Raw genomic sequence first — 26,760 nt, 5'->3', positions numbered from 1 at the left:
CAGGCTCGAAAATAACATGCCCAAAACAAAGTTACATCTGTGAGTTGGATGTAGAAGTGTCAGAATCAATATAAATGTTTTTTATTTTAAAGAACATTCAGATTTTACATAGTAAAAAACTGTAAATTATAGTGTCCGTCCAAATATTATTTTTTACAGATAGTGAAAACTACCCTTGGATGATGGGTTAGTAGACTAAAAGCTTTAGGAATCCAAAGTACAACATATAATAAGTACCCTGTATCAAGATTGATGCAAAACAAGTGACATTTGACCTTTTTAGAGAGGTTTAGCCAAAACCACCCCACCTTTGAGGTGATTTGGGTGAAAATGTTTTTTTTTCCATATCTCTGGCCCCCCTTGGTCGATTTGGATGGTTGACACCTCTTTCTGACCGTTAGAGCCAATAGAATCGAAGGGGGAGGCCCCCACACACACACGTTGTGAAGAGAAAAGGTGGGGGCTGCGCGCATGCAGCAGAGTGAAGGATTTCTAGCTCTGGCATTTGGAAACGAAAAAGCAGTTTTATTGCTTATGGATTATCAGAAATAATTTCAAAGAGGGCACAGATACATTGGATGAACCTATGGAGCATAGTTTTTTTATCGTTTTAATGCCATTGAAGACCAGTTTTGACCAAGGTAAGCCATGTTAGCGTTTCTAGCTACTTAGCTCCACATGTTATGATGTACGCTTTCGTTTATAGTGTCGCAAATGTTTATCACTGAGTGTTGAGGTGGGCACCACTAGATTCAGTGTCTCCAGGACACCAAAAACGAGTGGTTGGCTGTGCATCTAGGATAAGTAATAAGGGAGTTATTGTGAGTTTAAGTGCTGTTTTAGGTTACATTTTTTCGCTCGTGGATAATTCAGACGCTGAGTGTTAGCATTGTGGGTTTTTTTTGGAAAAAAAAATTAAAAAGATCAGTTAGCTGAGTTTCTTCCCGTTACATGGATATAAAACATTCATAGTTTTATTAAATATTAAGATTCCTTAGACGTTGTTTCCTGCAAATGACGCGTTTATCCGCCAGGTACCGGGCGGATGGTGCGTAACAAGTTAATAGTTTCCTCTTTACTGCTATTTTTTATTTACCAATTGATTAATTCATGGGTAATACAACTTTTTATCTTTACTTATTTATCAAGTCAATTCAATTTCTTTAAATTTGGTTCTTTTTATGTGCGTTTGTGAATAAGTGTGTTTATGTGCAAACTCACTCATTCCGATTGATTCCCTTCCTGTCTCCTCTGGTTTATCTCGAGCCGTGACCCCGTCCTCCTCACATTCTGCTTGACCAACTCGTCTGATTCTGACTTCTCCCCCTTTGTCCATCAACTCTTGAATCCATCCGCTGTAACTCTTTTATGCAGCCATCTGCCCAGTTACATCTGCAGCCCCCATCATGCCACTGTTCTTGTACTGCTTTGCATTTCATCTCCTCCTTTACAGTCTCTTTGCTGTTTTATGGAGCTTTGGTTCTGGCTGCCACAGGTGGAGATTGTTCTGGATGCAGTTCTGGATGCAGTCTTGTTGTTGTTGGTTCAGCTCTGGTTCTCTGTCTGTTCGATGGAGAAGGAGGAGTCTTCTGGCTTGGGTTAGGTCTTTGTTTGCTCAGGCGGATCGGGGTCTTAGCCGTCTGAGGCAGAGGGACAGTCCAGGTCTCGGGACGCATTACCTATAGAAATTCTAGCACACTGAGGTTAAATAAATCCAACCCTTTCCACTCTGTCTTTTTCTAATCATACTATCTGTCTTGGTTGTTAAATGCCATCTTAACAACAAAATGAATGTCTCCTAATGATATTACAGAACTCCTTTTTTTTTATTATTTCAACCATTTGTAACATATTTACTCAAAACAACTTTTTCAGTAAACCATTTTCTCCTATAAAATGAAATACTCACATATTTCAAGCTCCATATATTTCACACAAGAAGAAAATCCCCACATATTCTCCAATAGTTTAAATCCTACTGTTACTTAGAACAACAGTAAAAACCACCAGAGAGCATACTAACAGATCACAACAATATCAATTGACTCAAGAGTAGGCCTATGTGTGAGGATATACAGTCTGCCTCCTGTCTGTGTGTCTGTCTTCCTGGCTGGGCGTGGCTGACCTACTTTCGATTCCCGCCAACTCACCTCCTCAGCTGCTGCTCATCACTCTGATTCATCTACTCACCTACACCTGCTTATGTACCCGGTTTTCGTCATCCAGTATTCACCAGTTCGTCGTTTCACCTCTTTGGTAATACGTCTTGGTATATTTAGCTATTAGCAAAACCTAACTCTCTGTGTTCCTGTTTATCCTTACCTTGTGCTCTCTCTGTTCAGTATCCGTCTGCCTACTCCTCTGCCTGCCACGTCCAGCCACCAACCCCTCGTCTGTGTTCCGCCGTGCTTCTCCGCACACCTGCTCCAGCCTGCTCGCTCTCGCCAACTCCGGATCCCCGGCTTCGGACCTCCGCTCCTCCTCTGGAGACACTCCCTGGTCCTGGACTTTGTGGATGATCTAATCCCTCTTTTGTCAGTATAAAACGGTTTTGGATAATAAACCTTTTTTCTTCGCGTTTTAGATGCGACTTTAGAGTAGAGGGGAATTATTGAAACAGGATTTGTACAGCGTTCCGCGGCATCCGCCGCTGCGAAAATGTGGGGCAGGGCTGAAAAGTGGGGGGGCCAATGGCCCCCTGGCCCCCCCGCTTCCGGTGCCCTTGATTGACAGGCATAATGTTCACTGTTCCTTTAAGTTTCGTTTTCTGGTATTGTCCGTTTCCCAACAGCGCGCTGTTTCAAACAGCTGACTTCGTTGCAGCATTAAATCCAGTTACTAAGCCATTGTCCAATACAGCTTAATGTATCCAATATACAATCCAGTTTTAATGCTGCACATACCCGGCCGCTTTCCCAGCCTTGGGTTGCGGTCGAATAGTCCATTTAGCTTAGGAACCTTCCTAACGGAGTGAAATGACCCGGAAGTCCCTCAGTGGCAGCCATGATAAGTGCCGTTCGAATTCTCTAAATTAAAAGGAAAGGAGGTTTCAAACTTCCTTTATAACCTCCTTTAGCTTAGGAACCACTGGACCTCCCTAACCGAAAGGAGAGGAGAAAATGCTGCCCCACAATGCCTTGCGGCCGCGGCATTTGCCGTCACACAACAGTCGGCCGTTCACGGAAACAACCGATTATGAACGAGAAATGATATCATGAAAGTTACGGTGCTTATTAAGCATTTTAAAACGTATGTGGTAAGTTGCCAAAGTGCTTTGTTTTGAACGTTCATCAGTATTATAATCAAAAAGAGAAATATGAACGTTAGTTTTTACTGAAATGATCAAATAAAGTCAATATTTCACAGTCTTTACTGAGCTGTGTGGGGTTTGTTCAACTTTTAAAAGATGTTTGAATGGTGATATACACAGTGATAGATGTTAAGGACTAACGTTTATAATAAATACAGTATTTATTTTAAGATCTTTTCATACAATCATACGTATTGGGATCATTTGTATTAATGTGGACCTGAGGGAGAGGGTGACGAGCATAAGTTTCACTTTCCTTTTTTATTTCAATTCGAACTTTGGTCATGAAGAATATGTTTCTCTGTTGTCCCCGTTCATAAAGCATAAAACAACAGCATCAGAGCACGGTGCAGAGTCTCTAGATGAGTTTACAGTAGTCCCTCGTTCTCATTAAACATCCATGTTGTAGTCCGCTGTATAGAAAACTGTAGTTTCCATAGTTTCCCCACAGCAGCAGGCGCACATTTATGACCTCCGCTGGCGCATCATAAACACGTCGGATAGTGAATGTGCAGTCGGATTCTCTAAAGTACCGCAGTCTCTTCTCCTAAATCCTTTTGAATTCTCCTATCCACTATCCCTTAACCCCATGACGTTTCACTCCGAGGTCAAGGAATACACGATAGGGTTAGAACTTAGGAGCTGTTTTTTTGGAGTATTCGACCGCAACCCTGGGTCTCGGCGTCTCCTTTCGCCGTCTTGATGAGCGCAGGTGGTGACAATCTCCAGCTGATTGTGGCGTGTTGTCCAGCTGATCCGGGATGACGATGTCGGTTGTGCAATAATTCAATTGTTTGTCCAGTGAAAACGATCCTTAATCCATTGTGATATGATTCTTATTGTCCAGTTTCACTCGTAGAGTGCGATTCTACTTAATGTAATGGCAATTTCAATGTTCCAATGTCCTATATCCTTTTGCCATTACTTCACAGGAGGGTTTAGAGTGATCCTGACGCAGACACAAACAGATGAATTTCCGGTCTTTTGCTGTGGTTTAGAATGATGTTTTATTTTGCTTTACATACTCGGGTTTAAGTATACTGTGTCAATAGTTATGAGCATCTGCCGGGCTGGTAGAATCGGTGTGCTCTTCCTCCTGTGTCCTCGTCCTTTCCTGTCACCTGTGACCCCTTTCATACACCCGGTGCAGCTAAACCCCGCCACCAAGTGTTCAAAATAGTATTGCACTATAAATATAAATAAAGTAAACTGAGACACCAACAACACCAATAAAATGGCTCCTACATTGCCATATTTCAAAACTGCAGGTATAGGGAATGGGACCGTGGTGCATTCTGGGGCGTCGCGGCCATTTCTGGAGGATATATCTCGTCTATAGCAACAGCAGCAGCTATCAATATATATCAGCATTTCTCGGTCATCTGTCAGCAATTTTCCCTCCGGAATGAAAATGAAAAGTATGCGTAGATTTTAAATGTGTCACAAAGAGAAGCTCTGGGCTGAACAGGTTAAGTTATTAGGTTGCCGTTGCTAGGATCCTCTAAATATGGACGACTTGCCGTTGATGACGTCACGTTCCCATTTGCTATTGCCGCTTTAAATCCCTCTGCACTGAAACCTGAAACTTGCATGTAAGAACTTCATACACTGTTTTTGATCTCATTCCTTAACCTGTTCCACCCTGAGCCTGTTTTTCAGGTCTCAGGCTCGAAAATGACATTCCCAGAACAAATGACCATATCTTCCCTTCTAAAAGGGTTAAATTAATAATCTTTTTTCTCAAAGTAATGATAAACCTGTGAGTTGGATGTAGAAAAATCTGAATCAATATAGATGTTTTTTATTTTAAAGAAAATTCAGATTTTACATAGTAAAAAACTGTAAATTATAGTGTCCGTCCAAAAATTATTTTTAACTTATAGTGAAAACTACCCTTGGATGATGGTAAGGTAGACTAAAAGCTTTCAGAATCCAAAGTACAACATATAAGTACCCTGTATCAAGATTGATGCAAAACAAGTGACATTTGACCTTTTTAAGAGAGGTTTAGCACAAAAAACTCCACCTCTGAGGTGATTTGGGTGTAAATGTTTTTTTTTTCATATCTCTGGAACCCATTGGTCGATTTTGATGGTTGACACCTCTTTCTGACCGTTAGAGCCAATATAATCGAAGGGGGAGTCCTCCACACACACTCATTGTGAAACAAAAAGGTGAGGGCTTTGCGCATGTAATTTTGCATTAGAGTGAACCTACATTCTAGCTCTGACATCTAGAAACGGAATGGCATGGATTATCCGTTTTATTGCTCATGGATTATCAGAAATCAAGGGACACAGACACATTGGATTAACCTATGGATTAACTTCAGCACCGTTATAGTTTTAATGCCATTGAAGACCACTTTGGAGAGACTACAGAGCCAAGGTAACCTTGTTAGCATTTTTAGCTACCTAGCGTCACCTGTTTTGATGTCTGTTTTTGTTTATAACGTCGCAAATTCGTATAATTCAGTGATAATGAGGGTACCCATCGATTCTGTGTCACCTCACGATGTGAATCGATGTCATGGATGTGGAGAAAAGATAAATAATAAGGTTTTGTGAGTGATTTTCGGTGCAGTAATGTTAGCATTTTTCGCTCGTTGCTAATTCAGAGGCTCAGTGTTAGCATTGTGGGTTTTCTTTTGAAAAAAAAAAAAAAGATCAATTAGATGAGTTTCTTCCCGTTGCTAATCTCTCTAAAATGAGCAGGGAGTGGATCTGACAGCTCACTGTTTGCTAACTGACAGCCAATTAGCCCAGTTTCCACACGGAAATTAAACAGACTATTCTTGGATTGTAAATCGATGTGACATGTTTCACTGTCAAGCTTTTAGGAAAGCTCTCTGTTTTCTTTTAAATGCAATGCAACAAAAAGCAGATCTCCAATTAAGTATATGTGTGGACTGGAGAGTTTGTGCTGTAATATTTCTAAGCATGAACATGATCTATTGTTTAGGAAAAGTTAATGTCTTTGCAAATCAACTTCCTTTTATTTAACCTTGTGAATGTATTGTGCACGTTTTTAGCCAGTTTAGGTGACACATTGTGAAAGAAGTTTATATATAAATGTTTCTTAGAACAGATAATTTAGAGGTAATGGAGTCTTTAAAATTAGGTATTTGTGGCTCAGACTCTACAGGGAGTTTGTTATTGGAGGGACATCAGTCCTGAGCAGCAGAATAATAAATCCGACATGGAGTCCAGACAGCAGCGGCTGATTACTTCTGCTGAGACTGATGAGCCTGATGAAACGGACGAATCTGCAAAGACTATGTGGTGATAATGCACAGCAGCAGCATTAATTCATTTAAGGCACAGAGAGAAAAACATTTTAAAGAGCGCAATAAAACGATGCTAACAATTGATAGGCGGGCTCAGGCCCGGTTCCAGAACAAAATGACTTGGGGTGCATCTGTTACGCTCTCCGGGAGCTTACAGGAGTGAACTCACAATGCTGAACACCAGGAAGAGGAAACAGAGTTTATGAGGTAAAAAGGTTTATTAACCAAAAACCTTTTCCAGAGACAAAAGAGGGATTAGATATCCGCTTAGCTCAGGGCCAGGGTGTGTCACCAGAGAAGGTGCGGAGATGCACGGAGGAACACTGGCGAGGTGAGCCGAGGATTCTGAGCTGGCGAGAGTTGACTGGTTGGAGCTGGTGTGCGTGGAAGCACGGAGGAACACTGGCGAGGAGAGCCAGGGATCCAGAGCTGGCGAGAGTTGACTGGTTGGAGCTGGTGTGCGTGGAAGCACGGAGGAACACAGATGAGGGGAAGGTGGCTGGACGTGGCAGGCAGAGGAGTTGGCAGGCGGATACTAACAGAGAGAACAAAGGTTAGAATTTGCAGGAACACAGAGAGTTTGGTTTACTGCTAGCAAAATGTACCAAGTCGAATTACCAACGTGGTGAAACGACGAACTGGTGAATACTGGATGAAGGAACCGGGTATATATGCAGGTGAAGGTGAGTAGTTGTAATCAGGATGACGAGCAGCAGCTGAGGAGGTGAGTTGGCGGGAATCAGAAGTGGGTCACAGGGTTCCCGCGGGGTCTTAAAAAGTCTTACATTTGATAATCTGAATTTAAGGCCTTAAAAAGGTCTTAAATATGACCAAAAAAATAAGAAAGGTCTTAAATATGATTTAGAAGGTCTTAAAAATGATGGGATTTGAAAGGTACTTCCGTGTTGCGATCGCGTCTAAATGTGTTTTGGGGGAAATGTCCGGGCTGCAAAGTAACCTGTACGGTAAGAGCCTTTCAGTTCCCCCCAACAATCTGTATTGTAATAAATCAACATGGAACCAGTAATCACCAACTTTGTTTCCCCCGGCCCCTTATTGGAGAACACCCAGCTAGTAACCTAGCAACCAAGCTTCAGCTAGCGGCAGTCAGAAACTCATGTATCTTCAAATCTACTTACAAATAAATATGGGGAAGTGTAAGTTCAACCGTATTTGGTTGGAAAACATCGAATTTAGTGCTTGGTTGAAACCAGTGGAGGGAACGTGTTTGAAGCCCGCTGCACCTTTTGCAAAATACATTTGTATTTGTTTTGCTAATGTAGCGTTAGCTAGTGCAGCGTTAGCTAGTGCAGCAGCTCCCACAATAACACCGGGGGACCTCCGGGCGACGTTTGGGTCTACGTCAACCCTAAAAGCGGAGGTGCTGTAGACGCTAAATACCGTAGTTAAACACCAATCATACAACAGCAACGATGAAAGATTGTAGCCAAGGCAGCAGAGCTCTGAATATAGCTCTTGTTACTGTCTCTCTCTCACACACACACACACACACACACACACACACGCTCACACACGCTCACACACACACACACACACACACGCTCACACACGCTCACACACACACACGCACACACACACGCACACGCACATGCACACACATACTTTTTGTCTAACACGCTAACACAGTTCTGGACTGTTATGCTGTTATGTTCAGTCATTGTTCTTATGTTGAACATGAATACATTTACTTTGTAAGTAATTATGGGACGTTTTTCTTCTTTCATAGCAATTTTCCTTCATACTTACTTGCCGTGAAATAGGTCTTAAATTCTATTCAAAGTGGTCTTAAAAAGGTCTTAAAAAGTCTTAAATTTGAGTTGGCGAAACCTGCAGGAACCCTGGGGTCAGCCACGCCCAGCCGGGAAGACAGACACACAGACAGACAGACAATAACAAACACAAAACAGGAGGAAGAAGGAGGGAGAACTGAAGTTACCTACTGTAACTCCAGCTTCTATGAGTATTGGCGTAGCCCTCTAAGGCTATCGCTATTGGGTAATCCCCCTGCGCACTCGCGCAGCACTGAAACACTTGTAGTCCACGCCCGCCCGCAAGGTGGGCCCCACCCTCGGGCTCCCTTCCGGTATAAATAGGAAGGAGGCCCGACAATCTGCTCCCACACAAAAAACTTTTCTTCAGCTATTCGTGGAGCCAGTGGGGCCCAGAACTTAGAGGGCTACGCCAATACTCATAGAAGCTGGAGTTACAGTAGGTAACTTCAGTTCTATTTCGTATATGGCTTCGCCCTCTAAGGCTATCGCTATTGGGTTAAGGGCGAAGCAAGATGTAGTCTGCGCCCCACTGGGTCGCCCCGGTACAAGAAGCACAAACACACCTGCTCAGATAATAACCCATGCCTATTGCGCCATGCGAATTGCGCATCACAGTCCCTGGAATATATCATAACATGAATATTTACCATGAGAGGACAAAGGCTGGGAATAATACATACCCGTCCGCTGTGAGAAAGTAGAGACGAAGTTCACACTTTGCCCAGTGACAAAAAGGAGGGGAATAGCAGCTCTCTGCGTGCAGACAGGCAGAAGAGCGCACAGCTGGGTCCCCAACATCACTCACTCTGACAAGACATTCCGTACGAAATGTGTCAGGGGAAAAAAGGGGGACGTCCCTCTCATAAGAGGGAAAACAGGCCATTCTCCGTGTGCCGAGGCAGGAGAGAGGCGCACAGCTGGATCCCTGACGTCACTCACTCTGACAGGACACTCAGCACAGGGTGTGTCAGAGAGGAATGGGAGACATCCCTCAAATAAAATTGAATAAATGAACAGGGAGAAGACCAAGAAGCAGCAATGCAAATGTCTTCCACTGACATTCCTCCGTGCAAAGCCGTGGAGGAGGAAATTCCTCTGGTGGAGTGCGCATTAATGTTCTCCGGAGGATCCATCCCAGAGGAGACATATGCCTGTGACACAGCCTCACACAGCCAGTGTGACAGCCGCTGTGCAGACAGAGGCTGCCCGATCGAGCGCTCTCTGTAGTGCACAAACAGGCGCTGAGAACGGCGCAAGGCAGCTGTGCGTGCTACATAGCAGGACAGCGCGCGCACAGGACAGAGGAGATGAGACGTGGCTTCTTCCTCCGACCTGTGAGGAGGGGGAAAGAAGCCATCCAGGGTGATCACTCTTGACCTAAAAGAGCTTGTGATGACCTTTGGCATAAAAGCTGGGTTAGGGCGTAAAACAGCTGAACTGCCATCTCCTTGGATCCGGAGGCATGACGGAGCCACAGAGAGAGCAGACAAATCACTCACCCTCTTTGCTGATGTTAGAGCCAAAAGTAGTACTAGTTTGGCTGATAACAGTTTAAGGGGAACCTGATCTAAAGGTTCAAATGGGGCTTTGCTTAGTGCGCGTAACACCAAAGCCAAATCCCACTGAGGCGCTAGTGCGCGTGACACAGGTCTGAGTCTCCGTACTCCTCGCAGAAAACGTTTCATCAGGGGGTGACTAAACACCGTCCCGACCCCGAAACCCACATGACAAGATTATATGGCAGCAGCATACACCTTGATTGTGTTGAAAGCCAAATTCCTGTCCAACAACAGCTGGAGGAATGACAGCACGTGAGGCAGGGGGCACGTAATGGGGTCCAGGCTTTTCTCTACACACCAACGCTGGAAAGCTGTCCACTTGGCTGTGTAGGACGCTCTGGTAGACGCGGCCCTGGCTCCCTGAATGGTCCGTACAACATCTTGAGAGAGGCCAAACCCCTCTAAGTGTTCCTGTTCAGGGGCCATGCCCATAAGTGCTGGCCTATCACAGGGTGACTGTTGATCGCTCCCTCCACTTGCGAGAGAGCGTCCCCGCGCCACGGAATTTCCCACGGTCTGCCTGACAGCGTACGCTGTAGGCATGGAAACCAGGAAGCGCCCGTGCGCTCCGGGGCAATTAGGATCACTGACAGTCGCTCCTCCTGCACTCGGTCCAGGAACCGAGGGATCAGCGGGACTGGTGGGAAAGCGTACAACAGTCCCCTGGGCCATGGTCGATGTGCGAACGCGTCCACCCCCAGGGGGGGTGGTCCTGCGTTTTCAGGGAGAACCAGAGGGCGCATTGCGCGTTCCCGCGTGCGGCGAACAGATCCACCTCTGCTCTCCCGAACCGGCTCCATACCTGGGAGACCAGCTCGGGATGGAGGCTCCAGTCCCCCTGGCGAGGACCTCCTCTGGACATGAGGTCTGCCCCTTTTGTTCAGTTCGCCGGGAACATACATTGCTCTGATGGAGAGCAAGTGTGCGCGCGCCCAGATCAACAGTGGCCTGGCTGTGTTCAAAAGCTGCGCTGAGCGTACTCCGCCCTGGCGATTGATGTAGGCTGCCGCGGCTTTGTTGTCTGTGCGAATCAACACATGCTGATTCCGCAGCAACGGGGCAAAATACTGGATTACTCTCCGTACGGAGAGCAATTCCAGCACGTTTATGTGGAGGGACATGTGAGCCGGCCACTGTCCCCCCACTGCCTGTGACATACACGTTCCTCCCCACCCTGAGAGAGATGCGTCTGTGAACACCGAGATGTGTGACGTAACTCTGCCCAGGGGCACACCCGCTGAGAGGACGTGGGGACTTTTCCAATAGGTTAAGTCTGAACCCACGGAAGGAGGGATGGCCACCATGCGCCTCTTCTGTCGCACGGGGTCGATGCGCAGGCGAATAAACCACCTCTGGAGTCTCCTCATGTGAAGGAGACCCAGGGGAATCACCACGTGACCAGCTGCCACCATGCCAAGCAGCTGCATCACGGAGAGGGCTGTCACCACGCTGCGAGGTGTGACGCGTCGGAGAAGAGCTGTCAGTGCCTCCACTCTCTGCTGTGAGAGTCGCGCTCTCATGCGGGCTGAGTTCAATTCCACACCCAGGTAAATAATACTCTGGGAGGGAAGAGGGCAGCTCTTCTTCCAGTTTATGATGAAACCCAGCTTTGACAGATGTGATATGAGCTGTACCGTCTGTAAAGCAACTTCCTCTCTGGATCGAGCTAGCAATAGCAAGTCGTCCAGGTAAAACAGCACTCTCATCCCTCCTCTGTGAAGCGGCTGCAGCGCCGTCTACACACTTCGAAAAAGTGCGAGGAGCCAGGGAATAACCGAACGGCAGACGGTTGTACTGGTACGGTATTCCCTGGAATGAGAAACGCAGGTATTTCCTGTGTTTTGGGATGATGGCTATGTGGAAGTAAGCATCCTTCAGGTCTATCGATGTGAACCAGTCCCCCTGGTGAACACACTCCAGCACCTGTCTGATCGTCAGCATGTGAAAAGGCCTTTTCATTATGACCTTGTTGAAAACTGACAGATCGAGGATGGGTCTCATCCCCCCTGTCTTTTTCGGGACAAGAAAATAGCGGGAGTAATACCCCTGATTTTCTTCCCCTTGAGGAACCCTGGAAATAGCCTCTTTCAACAGGAGTTCCCGCAGCTCTGCCTGGAGCGCAAGACACTGTTCTTGGGATGACAGGAGTGTTTCCTGTATCCCATTGAACTGTGGGGGGGGGAGGCGAACTGCAGGGTGTACCCTCTGCTGATCAGCTTGCTCATCCATCTGTCCATCAGACACACGCGCTGCCACTCTGAGAAATTCTATGAGAGCGGGCGCACATGGTCGAGATGTGTTGTGGTCGTCATGGCGACGAGCCACGTCAGAGCCCTTGCCGCCGCTGCCTGTGAGGCAACCCAAGGTGGGCCTGAAGCGAAAGGGCTGTGAGGGAGCCTCCACACGCTGCGTTTCACTCTGGCTCTCATCATGAGGCGTGTACACACTCAGGGGATGAATGGAGATGTATGCAGTGTTGACCACATGAGGCGTTATAACGGCGCTCATGGGTTTATTATGACCGTGTGTAGGAGACGTAGGAGACGTATCTCGGACAGAGGAATGCCGCGAGCTCTGCGGTTTATTAACCGATAGGTTAAAACCAGCAGGCTTCTGCAGCGAGCCCTGCTGCCTACTAATCAACAGATTGGTGGCAGCTGGCTTAGTTAGCGAACTCTGCAGTTTATTAACCGATAGATTAAAAAGTGCAGGTTTTCGCAACGAACCCTGCTGGCTACTAACCGATAGGTTATAGACAGCTGGTTTACACAGAGTGGAGGACATGTGAGAAACACTTGATGATACTGATGACTCAGACAAAAAGTTGGAAAATGAACCCATTTTATTACTCTCACTATCCCCCCCAACACGTCAAAGGCGGCTCTGCTTTCTTGGAGGCTCACGTGGAGCGGACACAGAGCGGGAGTGCCTCCCTCCCCGTTGGCTCACCGCCGAGAGACCCCTCCGTCTCTGGGGTGGCGGGGGAGCGGAGACGCGGGGCGGAGCCCCTGCCGCCGCCGACGGGCGCTGACGCCGCGGCTGCGGCTGCGGTTGAGACCTCTCCGCCTGCCGCTGTGGCCGGGTTGGACGCTGCGGCTGCTGCGGGCGTTGGTGCCGCCCAGCAGGCTGGAGCCAGCTGACGTGCTGGCGGATGTCGTCCGCCTGTTCCGCAGCCGCCTTCATGGATTCCACCATGGCGTGGAACTGGGGTCCGAACAGCCCGTCCGGGCTGATTGGAGCATCCAGCAGCACATTTCTGGCCGTTTCCGTAACGGACGCCTGCTGCAGCCAGAGGTGGCGCTGGATTTGCGTCACCCACGCGGCGATCCTAGCCTGGGAGACAGCAACAGACGCACACAGTGTGAGCGCCGTGCTGGCAGCCTTGGCGATCTCCTCCGCTTCATCAGCGGCCAAGGTGGTGGACCGCTCCACCAGCGCCACCACCGAGTTGGACAGCAGCGCGATGTTGTTCGCCGCCGCCGACGCCTGAAAGGCACACTGGTGCACCCGGTCGGCCTGGCGGGCAACATACTGGTCCCTGGGGGAGGCCAACGTAGGGCGCTGTCCGGCGATCATGTTGGCCTGCCTCACCCCAAAAAACGCCGTCAGGCCCGGCTCCAGCGAAGGGGTGGCTGGGAATCCAACATCTGTAAAACCCTCCACCTTGGTGAGGGGAACAAATGTGGCCACCGGGGCCTTCAGAGTCCTCGGGTTCGCCGCCGCCCCCTCCTGGTACCTCCTGATGGCGGGGAAGCGTGGCCAGATCGGGTCACTCCTGACCGTCTGCACCCGCGAAAAAACTCCGGCCATGTCGTCCGGAGCACACCTCTCCTGAGCTAGGGGAACGGGGAGACCTCTGCAGGCGGCCGCCTTGCAAATGATCCCCGGCAGTTCCACCAAGATGCCACCTATCGCCGGCAGCGCCGTGGTGACGGAGAAGGGGACCGCGTGCTCGGCCAAGTCGACACCCTGCTCCGACTCTGTCTCCCCCGTCCGGGGGAGAGGAGGGAGGGGAGAACCATACGGTGAACCGTGGAGGGAGATGGGGTAGGAGTCGTCCGACTCCTGCCCGGCACTCGGCTCCAGGGGCACGAGGCTGCCGTCCACGAGCCCGTGGACGGGCCAATCGTCCTCCTCGGTCGCAGCAGCGAGAGCTCTACGCTTCCTGTCGTCCGAGGGGAGACGGGCACAGTGCTGGCATGCGACCTGCTGGCTGAGAGCCGCGTAAGCGTGCTCTGACCCCAGGCAGGATTCGCATTCCGTGTGCTGATCATAGCTCATGATATAGCCGGATCCACATGAGGGGCAACCTAACACAATTGTTGCTCATGTTTCTCGGATATACTACGTGTCTCTTGTGCTTCAGTAACGGGGTGCTGAAGAAAAAGAGGGAGCAGATTGTCGGGCCTCCTTCCTATTTATACCGGAAGGGAGCCCGAGGGTGGGGCCCACCTTGCGGGCGGGCGTGGACTACAAGTGTTTCAGTGCTGCGCGGGTGCGCAGGGGGATTACCCAATAGCGATAGCCTTAGAGGGCGAAGCCATATACGAAATAGAACTGCAAATCCTCACAGCATTTAAGATTACAGGGGGTGCAGCAGTAGTAGGTTTACGTGAGCAATAGCGGCCGACAACAGCAATTAAAAATAGCATTGATGTTATGGTCCCCAATGAACAGATTATGGCATTTGTTATGTTTTGAAACCAAGCAAGTGAGAACATTTCAAGTGTGTTAAAAGTGCAAATTTCATCCAGTCCAAAGTGAACTATGGCAAAGAAAAGCACAAAAGCTTCAAAACTGTACTGATAAAACAAATGAGAACATATTGTAAATCAAGGGAAATATTATTTAAACCAGCTCATGGTTTGAAATGGCAAACATTGAAAGGCAAAAGTATTATTAAAACCATGTACATCATCACCTTGGTCCCATCATATACTCTGGGAAGAGAATATTTACTCCTTTACAGGAGCTACGGCTGGGGCGGCGAGAGGGGAATTTGTACAGTCATCATTATGTGTAAGTGTAGCATTGTGGAAACAAAGGACACTTAAACTTGGATACAGATCAACTTTCTTTTTATTTGAAAAATACTGAAGAGAAAAGGATGATAGTCAGGAGGCGAGGCCTCCTTTTATACGGTGAGATGCGCGCGCATTCAGGTAGGCCCGCCCCAAGGCCGGCTACGTCTATAGAAATCTCAGTAGGAGAATGCTCGCAGGATAAGGTAGTACCATAGACTGTATATATAAATGGACGTAGGGTCCGTGACGTCACCCATAGGATTCTGCAGAGTTGCCGAGAAGCCCTTAGTAGGCGGAGTCGGCCACTAACGGCTCGAAAGTTCCACTCCCGCCTGCTCCAAATAAGGGCAAAGAGGCGGAGCCGAGGTGGGACCTGCTGCCACCGGGCTGGAAGTTCCAGAGCTAGCTGAAGCTACCAAGCTAAGCTAACATGCTCCCCATCTGCACACTGCCGTCGCATTTTACGTTTCTAAGGTAAGCGGACATGAGACTATTCAGCAAAACTATAAATAATAATCAAAGTTATTGAGTTTTTAGCATAATACGTCAGAATCTTAAAATCCCTTAATGTTTGTATGCAATTGTGCTAAATTCAACACTGGAATCAAGCAAATATTAATGTTTATATGACATTAGTTATTTATATTTTGCCATCACTTAATTATACGTTTAATACATTTAAAGGTGGGGTAGGTAAGTTTGAGAAACCGGCTCGAGATCGCTCGAATTTGAAAATGCACAACCGGAGAAAATCTGCCACTTCCTTATAGAGCCCCTCCTCCAACACACAAGAACGCGCACATGACCAATGAGGGCACGAGATAAGTTTGTGCACAGATGGAAGGCTGACAGGCAGGTAGGCCATCCAGTTATTTTAGCCTAAAATGATTGGTCGTACTTTTTACAGTATTACGGCTTCCACAGATGACATTTTTTTATGGATTTTTTGTCAAAGCACTTAAGATATTCATTGCTATCGGGATGTTAAGAGCATTCCATGGAATATAACAAAAAGTGTATCTCGAGCCGGTTTCTCAAACTTACCTACCCCACCTTTAAGTCAAGCTAAGGTACATGTGATGGTAGCTAGTTAGTGCTCTTACCTGTGAGGCCTCCTCCAAACAGCATTATAACCAGACTGTATCATTAAAACTACAAGTACCAGTTCTAGATCCTTGACTTTAGACAAACAATTCAAAAGACAAAATGTATTTAAAGACCAATCTTTATTTGAAGGTGCCTCTTAACCTCGTCATGTGACGTGATTCAAGATGGCGCCTGTGTCGGCTCGCCGCTCGCTTAGCTCTCTACCTTTAGCTGTCCTGTTTTTGTTTTATGTTTGTCAGAATGTCTCTGCTCTGCTCGTTTATGATCGCCAAGCTCTCACCTCAGACCCTCACTGGAGTTGATATTGCTGCCCAAACCTACATCTGGCAACCATAAATCGTCCCCCCCCCCCTCTACTGTCGGATATCCCCACTTACCTACGCCGGTCACACTGCATCCTGCCTCGCCGAAAGCGCTTTCGACGACGGGGAAAGCGTGGTGGTGCACTGGTCCATCTTAAGGCATACCTGACGGCTTCTTCTGTGAATTATCCACGCCTCGGATGTCATGGCCAGTGGCGTTTTTATATGTACAAAAGTGGTGGGGCACAAAAAACTTAGATGTCTATATATAAGCTTCTGCAGTGACGTGCAGTGAGGTTCATGGCTGGTGAGGCACTGGCACTGACTCTTCAGGTTTACAAATATTATATTTTGACCTAAACCAAAATATAATATTATTTTCAAAAGCTTTTTTTGTCTGATGCTTCGATTAATTTTAAACAGACAGTTCAACAAAAGGATACCCAAAAAATGTCATTTTATCATTTAAATATTGAATTGTTCTCTCTTAATAAGATCCCATTTTCAATAAAATGGCGGTCTTACCTTGACTTGAAGATGAAGTCCATTTGCCTATCCTTCTGGACAAACATTTCTATTACTTTTTTGTAAAAGTCCTCCTTATGTTCTTGTAGTTTCAAAAGTCTATCATAAATCTAATCCATAGATTTATGATAAAAAAATTATATAAGTAGGGTAGACATGTGGATGTTATCCGGCTAATCAAAACGTGCATTTATCTAACAGGTACGTTTCCCACAGATCTTATTTCGAGCTATTTTCTAAAATCCTCTGGAGAAATCTCATTGCTTTTTTTGTGCTTACTTCCTGGTTTTAGGACGCGCCACTGCAGCTCTCTCGTCTCCTCTTCACACAGCACACTTTTCGCGGCACACGTACTTACAGCCAATCAGCTCTGAATGATTTGAGATGACGTATGGTGGGGATGGTAGCTCCATGCCCCTCTGGTCATTATTTTTTTGCCACACACATTTCATTACAAAATACTCTGAGCATGCGCAGTGTAGTTTTTACAGTCACCGTTGACTTCACAGCGAGAGGAAGGGGCATAATCAGGTTTTGTCCCACATGGCTCTAAACAGCTCAATAGGCACACACTGTGACTGTAGACACACTAATTAGAAGAACACAGACTAAAACAGCAATGTACAGACGAATCAGATGATTAAACATGATCTTAAAATATATTTTATATATTTTTTTATTTATTTTTTTGCATTTTTGTAATCATTATTTGTAATACTTTCTGCTGACACTAGGTGGGGCTGTGCCCCACCTGCCCCTAATGACCAGTCGCCACTGGTCATGGCCCTCCCGCTGCACGCCAAGTGAGGGATCGGTGGATTCGCCCCGTCTTTCCGGAGCTCCGGACTCTGAGGGGCCCGCTGGCAGCTCCTCCTGCCCGACTGACTGCTCCCGGCCCGCGCGGCGTTCAACACGCACATCTTCGTCAGCTGAGACGCACTACACCTTCGGCAAGCCCGGAGCGAAAACTTTGCATGGCTTTGCTAAATGCTAGGTCGATAGCAAACAAAACGTTCCTGCTAAACGACTTCTTCACCTCTCGTGAACTGGATTTTATGTTCCTGACGGAGACCTGGGCCCACGCTGGCGAGTATACACCGTTCTCTGAACTTCTTCCTCCTGACTGTACATTCTTCAGCTCCCCCCGTGCCACTGGCCATGGTGGGGGCATAGCATCAGTGTTTAGAGCTAACCTCCAATGCCGATTGCTTCACCCTGTATCTAGCTATGCCAGCTTTGAGTTGCAGCTTTTTGAACTGAACCCGCCCTCGCCTATACTCTGCACAGTCGTGTATCGTCCGCCAAAGTGTAATAAGGATTTCATAAATGACTTTTCTGACTTTCTGTCCGGGATCATGGTGAAATATGATCGTGTTTTGATCTCCGGAGACTTCAATGTCCATGTGTGTTGCGAGTCCAAACCTCTGGTTAGGGACTTTTGAAATCTCCTTGATTCCTTTGGTCTCGTTCAGTCCGTGGCTGGCCCAACACACGAAAAAGGACACACTTTGGACTTAGTATTATCGTTTGGACTGTCTGTATCTGTGGATGAAATATGTGCAGCAACGCGTATCTCAGACCATTTACCGGTTCTGTTTACAACCTACATCCCTTCCGCAGGAGTCGAATCACGTGCCCCGGCGCGTCGTCTGCGTTCGATTAACCCCTTGACTGCCTCACAGTTCTCTGATGTTTTTAATGCTTCTCCGATCTGTAAATTAGATGTGAACTGTGCCTTTAATGCTGATGAGCTTATCTCCATGTTTGATTCGACATGCACACTAATACTGGATTCTGTTGCTCCTTTTACGCTTAGACGCACCAAAGTTCTATCAGAACCGTGGCTCAATGACTGTACTCGTGCTCTCAGACGCGCTTGCAGGCGTGCAGAGAGAAAATGGAAAAAGGATAAACTCCATGTCTCCCTAGAAATCCTTCGTGCTTGCCTTTCTGACTACCAGACGGCAGTCAAAGCAGCCAAAACAGAGCACATTTCTCTGTTCATCTCCAAAAACAGCCATAAACCTCAGGTTCTTTTTAATGTCCTCAACTCGATCATTAATCCCTGTGATGTTTCTTCTATTGTGCCATCGACTACTCTCTGTGATAAGTTTCTTACATTTTTTATTGAAAAGGTATCTGCTCTTAGGCTAGCCCACACTAGTGCTACCCCAGATCCTGCTCCTTTTCTGTGCCCTGCTGTCCTCGACCACTTTGAGCCTGTATCCCTCTCTTCTCTCTCGGATGTAGTCAAGCACCTGCGGCCGACAAACTGCACCTCAGACAGCATTCCCTCTCGCCTTCTCAGAGATGTTTTTGAATCAGTTGGAGCAAGTATTTTATTACTTTTAAACACCTCTCTTAGCTCAGGATGTGTCCCAGCTGCCTTCAAACATGCCGTGGTTAAGCCACTCCTTAAAAAGAAAAATCTCGATCCCTCCATTCTCGCAAATTTTAGGCCCATCTCCCAGCTACCTTTTTTATCAAAAGCCCTGGAGCGAGTAGTCTACGCCCAGCTGCAGTCTTTTTTAACCATCCATGGAATCCATGAAAAGTTTCAGTCTGGCTTCAAACTCATGCACAGCACTGAAACAGCCCTTTTAAGAGTTTTTAATGATCTGCTCCTAGCCGCCGACTCAGGTAGCCCAGCTGTCTTGGTGCTGTTAGACCTGACAGCTGCCTTTGACACTGTGGACCATAGCATCCTGCTGTCACGGCTTGAACAGTCCGCTGGCATCACAGGCTCTGCCCTTGCATGGTTCAGGTCCTACCTGACAGACCGTAGCTTCTCGGTACAGCTAGGTGCCTTCTCCTCTGCCAAAGCCCCTCTTACCTGTGGGGTTCCCCAAGGCTCGATTCTGGGCCCCATCCTTTTTCTACTGTACATATTGCCCCTAGGTTCAATACTCACAAAACATAACATTCCCTTCCACTGCTACGCCGACGATGTACAGATCTATCTGCCTCTCAAAGCAAATGTCACACACTCACTACAGCAGTTGATGGACTGCTTAGCAGAGATAAAATCCTGGCTGAGCAAAAACTTCCTCAACCTCAACGAGAGCAAGACTGAGGTCATCTTTTTTGGACCCCAACCTCCAGCCTCTCCGGTTGATATTCTGGGCTCTATAAAAAAAAACATCCTCCCCTCGGTCATGAACCTTGGAGTGACCTTCACTAGCACTTTTAAATTCGACAAGCAGGTCAGCACCGTAGTAAAATCCTGCTTTTTTAAAATAAGACTATTGGCCAAAACCAAGTCGTATTTATCTTTTAAAGACTTAGAAAGGGTTATTAACGCCTTTGTAACCTCGAGACTGGACTATTGTAACGCTCTGTATGTGGGTATGGACCAGGCCTCAATCAAACGCTTACAGCTAGTCCAAAACGCTGCTGCACGTTTGCTGACTGGCCACAAAAAGCGCGACCACATCACCCCTATTCTGGCCTCACTACACTGGCTTCCAGTTCGGTTCAGAATTGATTTTAAAATCCTTTTATTTGTTTTTAAGGCACTAAATGGGCTGGCTCCGGCCTATATAGCTGAACTGCTCCAGCGCTACACCCCAGCCAGAACTTTAAGGTCTGCTGACCAGCTGCTGCTGGTAGTGCCCAAGACCAGGCTAAAAACCCGAGGGCACCGAGCCTTCGCAGCAGCTGGCCCCAGGCTCTGGAACACTTTGCCCCTCCATGTGAGGTCGGCCCAGACCCTAGGGGTTTTTAAATCAAAACTAAAAACACACTTCTTCTGTCTGGCTTTCTAGTTAGAGCGGAGCACGACGCCTGACTTTTCCGTGTGTTTTATTTTTATTTTGTTTTTAAGTTATATCTGTTGTAATTTATTGTCGTTTATTGTGATTTGTAGTAATGTGTTTTTATTACATGTACAGCACTTTGGCTCGACCAAAAATCGCTTTTAAATGTGCTATATAAATAAAACCTGATTTGATTTGATTTGATTTAACCTGAGATATTAGTTATACAGTAATAGTATTGACAATCTAAAAAAACTGAGCAACTCAACGGTTCACTTTTATATTTCTTATTGTCTAAAGCATTTATTATTTTCATTTTTCCCCTCTCATATTCAGTGTGGACGGATTGAGACTGCATGGTGTCCAGAGAGCTGCAGAGACTTCAGGGAGAAACCTCCGTGTGATGGACGTCCTGTCTGTTGGTTTGGCCGGAGAGGACTGAGGGTCTTTCCTCTGTGAGGAGGACCTGGTCTGATGGAGGAGCCCATGCATAGCTGATACCACCTGCACAGGCCTAGTCTGTCACTTTATTTGACTAAATGTGTTTACTTATACATTTAATAGGTTTACACCTTCTGTCCATATGTGCTTTTTATTTAAAACATGTTTGATTAACTTTTGGTTCACATTTCAATAAATTGAATTTGTATTTGCACTCCTTTTGTCCATTATTCTTGCTGAAAATGTTAAATTACACATTCACATCCGACTGAAGATTGGCCCCATTTATTTGTGACGTTGCAAACTCTGCGGTACAAGGTACATGTTGTGAAGCTCATAAAGTGAGGCAAATAGAAATAATCAGCTGATGGAGTGTAGATGTGGAAATAGGTGCATTCGATCAGCTGACTGTGTTTTCACAATAAAAATAGTTTCTTAGTGAATGTCCTATACTGGTCTTAACATCAGCTTTTAATTTTCCTATTGGATGTTTTTCTTGACCCTCGGAGAAATAGGAGATGCTGAGTCGTGTCTTTCAGGCATGTCCTTTCCTAACAAAAATTACAGGAAACATAAAACATATTATTGCAGAACAAGTGTGTTATTTATGAAAGATGTGTGTTTTTAGGGGCTGTAGATATAATTATTTTGTAATTGTAATGTTTTTTTTTATTTCAACGGTGAGCTACAAAGACAATCAGATTATGAATGAACAGTATGAAATTCATCAACATTGAAATATATTTTATTATCAAAATAATATTGAACTGTTATCAAAACATAGTGCAACTGTAGAAGCTTGCTCTGTTGTCTCACTGAAAGAATAACTTTTACCACGTTTTTACAGACAATATTGAGAGATAAATAGCAGTTGTCACTATGCGTTAAATATCTTTGCCTTCAATACATTAAAGGGGACCTATCATGCAAAATGCACTTTTGTACGTCTTTTATACATGAATATGTGTCCCCGGTGTTCCAGGGAACTCACCAAGTGTCAGAAAACACAACCCTCTCTATTTTCCTCCATACCCAAATCTCTAAAAAAGGGGCTGCAACGGATCTGATAAAAACTGATCCAGATTTGAACACTGTCCTGACGTCAGGACGGTGGAGCTACGGCTATTGGGCCAACTCTCCACTTATCAGGGGAATGTGGGGTTGGGCCACGGCCGGCCATTGCCGCTCGAAAGTGCTGGAGTATAGTATAGTAGTGTAGTACATATGCCAGGCCTGTAAGTGGCGCTGTAGTCTGCCACAAAAGCAGCGAACACTGAAAAAAGGTTTTCGAGCTGTACTCCATCCAATTTATAATTGTCCTTTCATTCAATTTAACATTATTTGTTTTATTTTTTCAACTAATAATTTGTTTTTCAATATATTTTTTTAATGTAAATATTTTTCATTCAGAGCTCAACTAAGAAATATCCGTTTTGACGAATATACAATCTTAAGGTTACGCATAGGCCCGCACATGCGCATTAAACAGAAAGCTATAAGACAGGACCGTCTTCAAACAACCCAGGCCGCCCAGGAAGAGAGCCTCAACACGACAGATCTTTTCCTGCACCGGAGAGACAGAGAGCAACCATTACATTGTGGTAAGTGAAAACAACAATTTAATTATGCTGCTGTATTTCGTAGCATACTGTTATTTCCATGCTATATATTTTGCCATTTCTCTGCAAACACTTGCTAACATTACGTGATGTCCACGTTGGTAAGTCTTAAACTTAGTTTAACTTTACACTTGCTAACATTACGTGATGTCGACGTTGGTAAATGTTACATAAATTAACTCATTTTATCCGTGATGGTAACGTTAATTAGCCCGGCCCGCATGGTGGTATGCTATCTGCTTGCTAGCTAGCTAATAACTTGGTAGCAGTTGGTTCAAAGACTCCTGCATATAATGTAATTATCTTAATAAGATGCTGTGTGGTGTGATTTCCAATATAATAAATGCTGAAAAATAAGTGCACAGTATGTTTTATTAATTTAATTTAGTGATAAACTTAGCGGTTACTCCTGAGTTTAATTTGTTTGGCACCCTGCAACAATCTGGGTTTCTCATTTTGCCCCCCAGGAAAAATAATTGCCCACCCTGCTAATAATATTAACAACTAAGATGGGAGGTGAGAAGGGTCTGCTCTGATCTGAGCATCTCAAAATGATAAAGACAATGGCGCACCCAGCAATTTGTAATGTAATGTCAATTTGACAAACAATATATGACATTTCCAATCGAAAAACACTGCTAACCTTACTAGAGGTGTGTACAATCGTAGATAAAAAATATAGCTAGATGACTTCATCCTAAACTAAGCCTTAAACAACTATATTGATTGCATTAAAGTTAAATCATATTCTGCCATTGATTTGAGCATTTCAATTGGTGATGTTTATGAAGACTGAGTTAATCTCTCTTTTTTTCTCCCTCTTTCAGACTCCTCTCACTCTTTTCTAGGATATTGGTTTCCTCGGGTGGAAACATCTATATCTTCAGCCTCAACCCTCTCATTGCTGCTGTTACGGTTGGACATACAGTTGAAACTTTGTTGGGATTTTTGCTTTTTTGGGGATTTCATTTTTCAATGGTGGGAGGGGGAGTTATTGGTTATTTGATGGATGTGGAGATGCAAGGACTGTGGCTATTCATGTACCAGAAGATCTGAACTGCTAAAACATTATAGACTAGATCATCAACATTATGGAAGGCACCATTCTTATCCCTGCCTATATGAGAACTGCCCATTTTCATGTAAAACATGGAATGCACTACTGAAGCATCTTTGTACACAACACCCTTCTCAGCAATCCTCAAGAGCAGAGATCTCACATTTTAAGTGCCATCTTTGTGACGACAATCAACTTGCTACTGAAACAGACTTTTTTCACCACATTGGCCAACATTTGAAAAATAATGAATTAGTTCCTTGTATGTATGTTGATTGTTCATATAAAACCAACATATATGGAAGTTTCCACACTCATAAATGGAGAAAACACAAAGTGTGTACAGTTAGAGATTTAAAACCGCGAATAGTTCACGGATCACTCTTCAATCCTTCTGCTTTGGATTCAGTTAACAGTGACACTTGCGATGGTGGTATAGTGGTGAGCATAGCTGCCTTCCAAGCAGTTGACCTGGGTTCGATTCCCAGCCATCGCAGTTGTTACTTCTTGGACCATTGATGCGCCGGTGATGATGGCCTCATCGTCTTTGTGCTCCTCTCCAACTTTGTTCCTTTTCGTATTTTGTACATATTTATTTTACTTTTGCCGTTTTACTTTTAACATGGTTCGCAACATGCAAGCCGACCGCACCTACTCTGCCATACAATATAGCAGAGAGGAACTTCTTCAATTGCGAAACTTCGTGGACAATAATAACCCTCCGACAGACAATGGAGATTCGCCATGGCTACCTTTTGCTGTTCTACCTGAGAGACGCAAGAAGAAGACAAAGCGAGGATGCCGGGCCGGGCTGCTGGTCAGACTGAGGAAACGAGAGAATCGACCCCCTCTTCCGAGTATTCTTATAGCTAATGTTCAATCCATTGAAAATAAGCTAGACGAACTCAGAAGCCGGATTGCTTTTCAACGGGACATTAAGAACTGTAACGTGTTAATTCTCACTGAGACTTGGCTCAACCCCGCTATCCCGGACTCCGCCATTGTTCCTGTCGGATTCTCTATTTTTCGTCAGGACCGGACTGCTAACTCGGGGAAAAGTAAGGGAGGCGGTGCGTGTGTAATGACTAATAACAACTGGTGCACAGATGTGAAGATTATTTCTTCGGACTGTTCCGCTCACCTAGAGCACCTCATGATCTCATGCCGGGCCTTTCATCTGCCGAGGGAATTCACATTTGTTGTGATAACAGCAGTGTATATCCCCCCGCAGTCGCTCGCCGACAACAACACGGCACTCGATCAGCTGTTTGGGATTATTGATAAAACCGAGACTTCACGGCCAGATGCGGCGTTCGTTGTGGCCGGAGATTTCAACACCGCCAACATGAAGAAGGTCTTGCCAAAATATTACCAACACATCAGCTGCCCGACACGCGGGGGAAACATACTGGACCATGTTTATTCCCCTTTTCGAAATGGATATAAGGCTCTCCCTCGCCCTCCCTTCGGCAAATCAGACCACATCTCACTGCTGCTGCTGCCTGCTTACAAGCAGAAACTTAAAAGGGACAGACCGGTAACAAGGACAGTACAGCGATGGAGCGTGGAGTCAGATGCAGCACTGCAGGATTGCTTTGCATCTACGGATTGGAGTGTGTTTGAGGACAATAACATCAACACACACACGGACACTGTCATCTGCTACATTGGGAAATGCATCGATGACGTGGTACCGAAGGTTTGTGTTCGAACATTCCCAAATCAAAAGCCCTGGATAAACTGCGATGTGCGCGGCAAGCTGAAAGCGCGCACTATCGCGCACAGAGCTGGAGATTTGGAGGAGTACAGGAAATCTAGGTATGATCTCCGGAGAGCAATCAGCAATGCAAAGAGACAGTACAAAGAGAAGGTGGAATCTGACTTCAAAGGCTGTAACACCAGGAATATGTGGGCGGGACTAAGAACAATGACAGACTACAAAGGAGCAGCGGGGGGTGCTGCGGGAGTGTCTGCGTGCGCATCTCTCCCAGATGAGCTGAACAGTTTTTTTGCACGCTTTGAGAGCAGCCAGGCTGTGGAGGTACAGAGGTACCAGGAGCTACACTGCCCTTTTGTTTTAAACAGGGCAGATGTGTGTAAATCCTTTAATAGGGTTAACCCACACAAGGCTCCTGGACCTGGCATCCCTGGCCGTGTTCTCAGGGTGTGTGCAGTTCAGCTGGCAGAGGTGTTCACAGACATCTTCAACAGGTCCCTGTTGCAGTCTGTAGTCCCCACATGCTTCAAACACTCCACTATCGTTCCTGTCCCGAAAAAGACAATAATCACCTGCCCCAACGACTACCGCCCAGTAGCACTCACCTCCATCATAATGAAGTGCTTTGAGCGGTTAGTCAAATCATTCATCACCTCCTCCCTCCCTGACTCTCTGGACCCCCTGCAGTTTGCCTACAGAGCAAACAGGTCCACAGACGACGCCATAGCCCACACCATCCACACTGCCCTCTCACACCTGGACCCGAAGAACAGGAACACATATGTGAGAATGCTGTTCATTGACTACAGTTCAGCATTCAATACCATTGTGCCCTCCAAGCTGGCCATCAAGCTCAGAGACCTCGGGCTCAACAGCGCCCTCTGTGACTGGATCCTGAACTTCTTGACGGGCAGACCCCAGGCAGTGCGGGTGGGAAACATCACATCCTCCACCCTGATTCTCAACACCGGTGCCCCTCAAGGCTGCGTGCTCAGCCCTCTCCTCTACTCCCTGTTCACTCACGATTGTGTGGCCACACACAGCTCCAACACCATCGTGAAGTTTGCTGATGACACGACCGTCATCGGCCAGATCACAGACGATGACGAGACGGCGTACAGAGAGGAGGTCGAAAACCTGACATCTTGGTGCCAGGATAACAACCTCCATCTCAACATCAGCAAAACAAAGGAGCTGATTGTGGATTACAGGAAGCAGCAGGGAGAGGGACACGCCCCCATCGCCATCAATGGGACTACGGTGGA

At 46.2% G+C, this 26,760-nt stretch overlaps 1 non-coding gene across 1 annotated transcript; it reads left to right on the top strand.

The window, feature by feature from the left end:
• The first annotated feature begins 24,202 nt into the window (after nucleotides 1-24,202).
• Nucleotides 24,203-24,274, top strand: trnag-ucc. Its single transcript has one exon. It is a non-coding gene; the product is annotated as a tRNA-Gly (tRNA).
• The last annotated feature ends 2,486 nt before the right edge of the window (nucleotides 24,275-26,760 follow it).

This window comes from Trematomus bernacchii, unplaced genomic scaffold, assembly GCF_902827165.1.
Source record: "Trematomus bernacchii unplaced genomic scaffold, fTreBer1.1, whole genome shotgun sequence".
Lineage (NCBI taxonomy): Eukaryota > Metazoa > Chordata > Actinopteri > Perciformes > Nototheniidae > Trematomus > Trematomus bernacchii.
The sequence above is the reverse complement of the archived record's forward strand: the minus strand, read 5'-3'. Positions and strand labels throughout refer to the sequence as shown.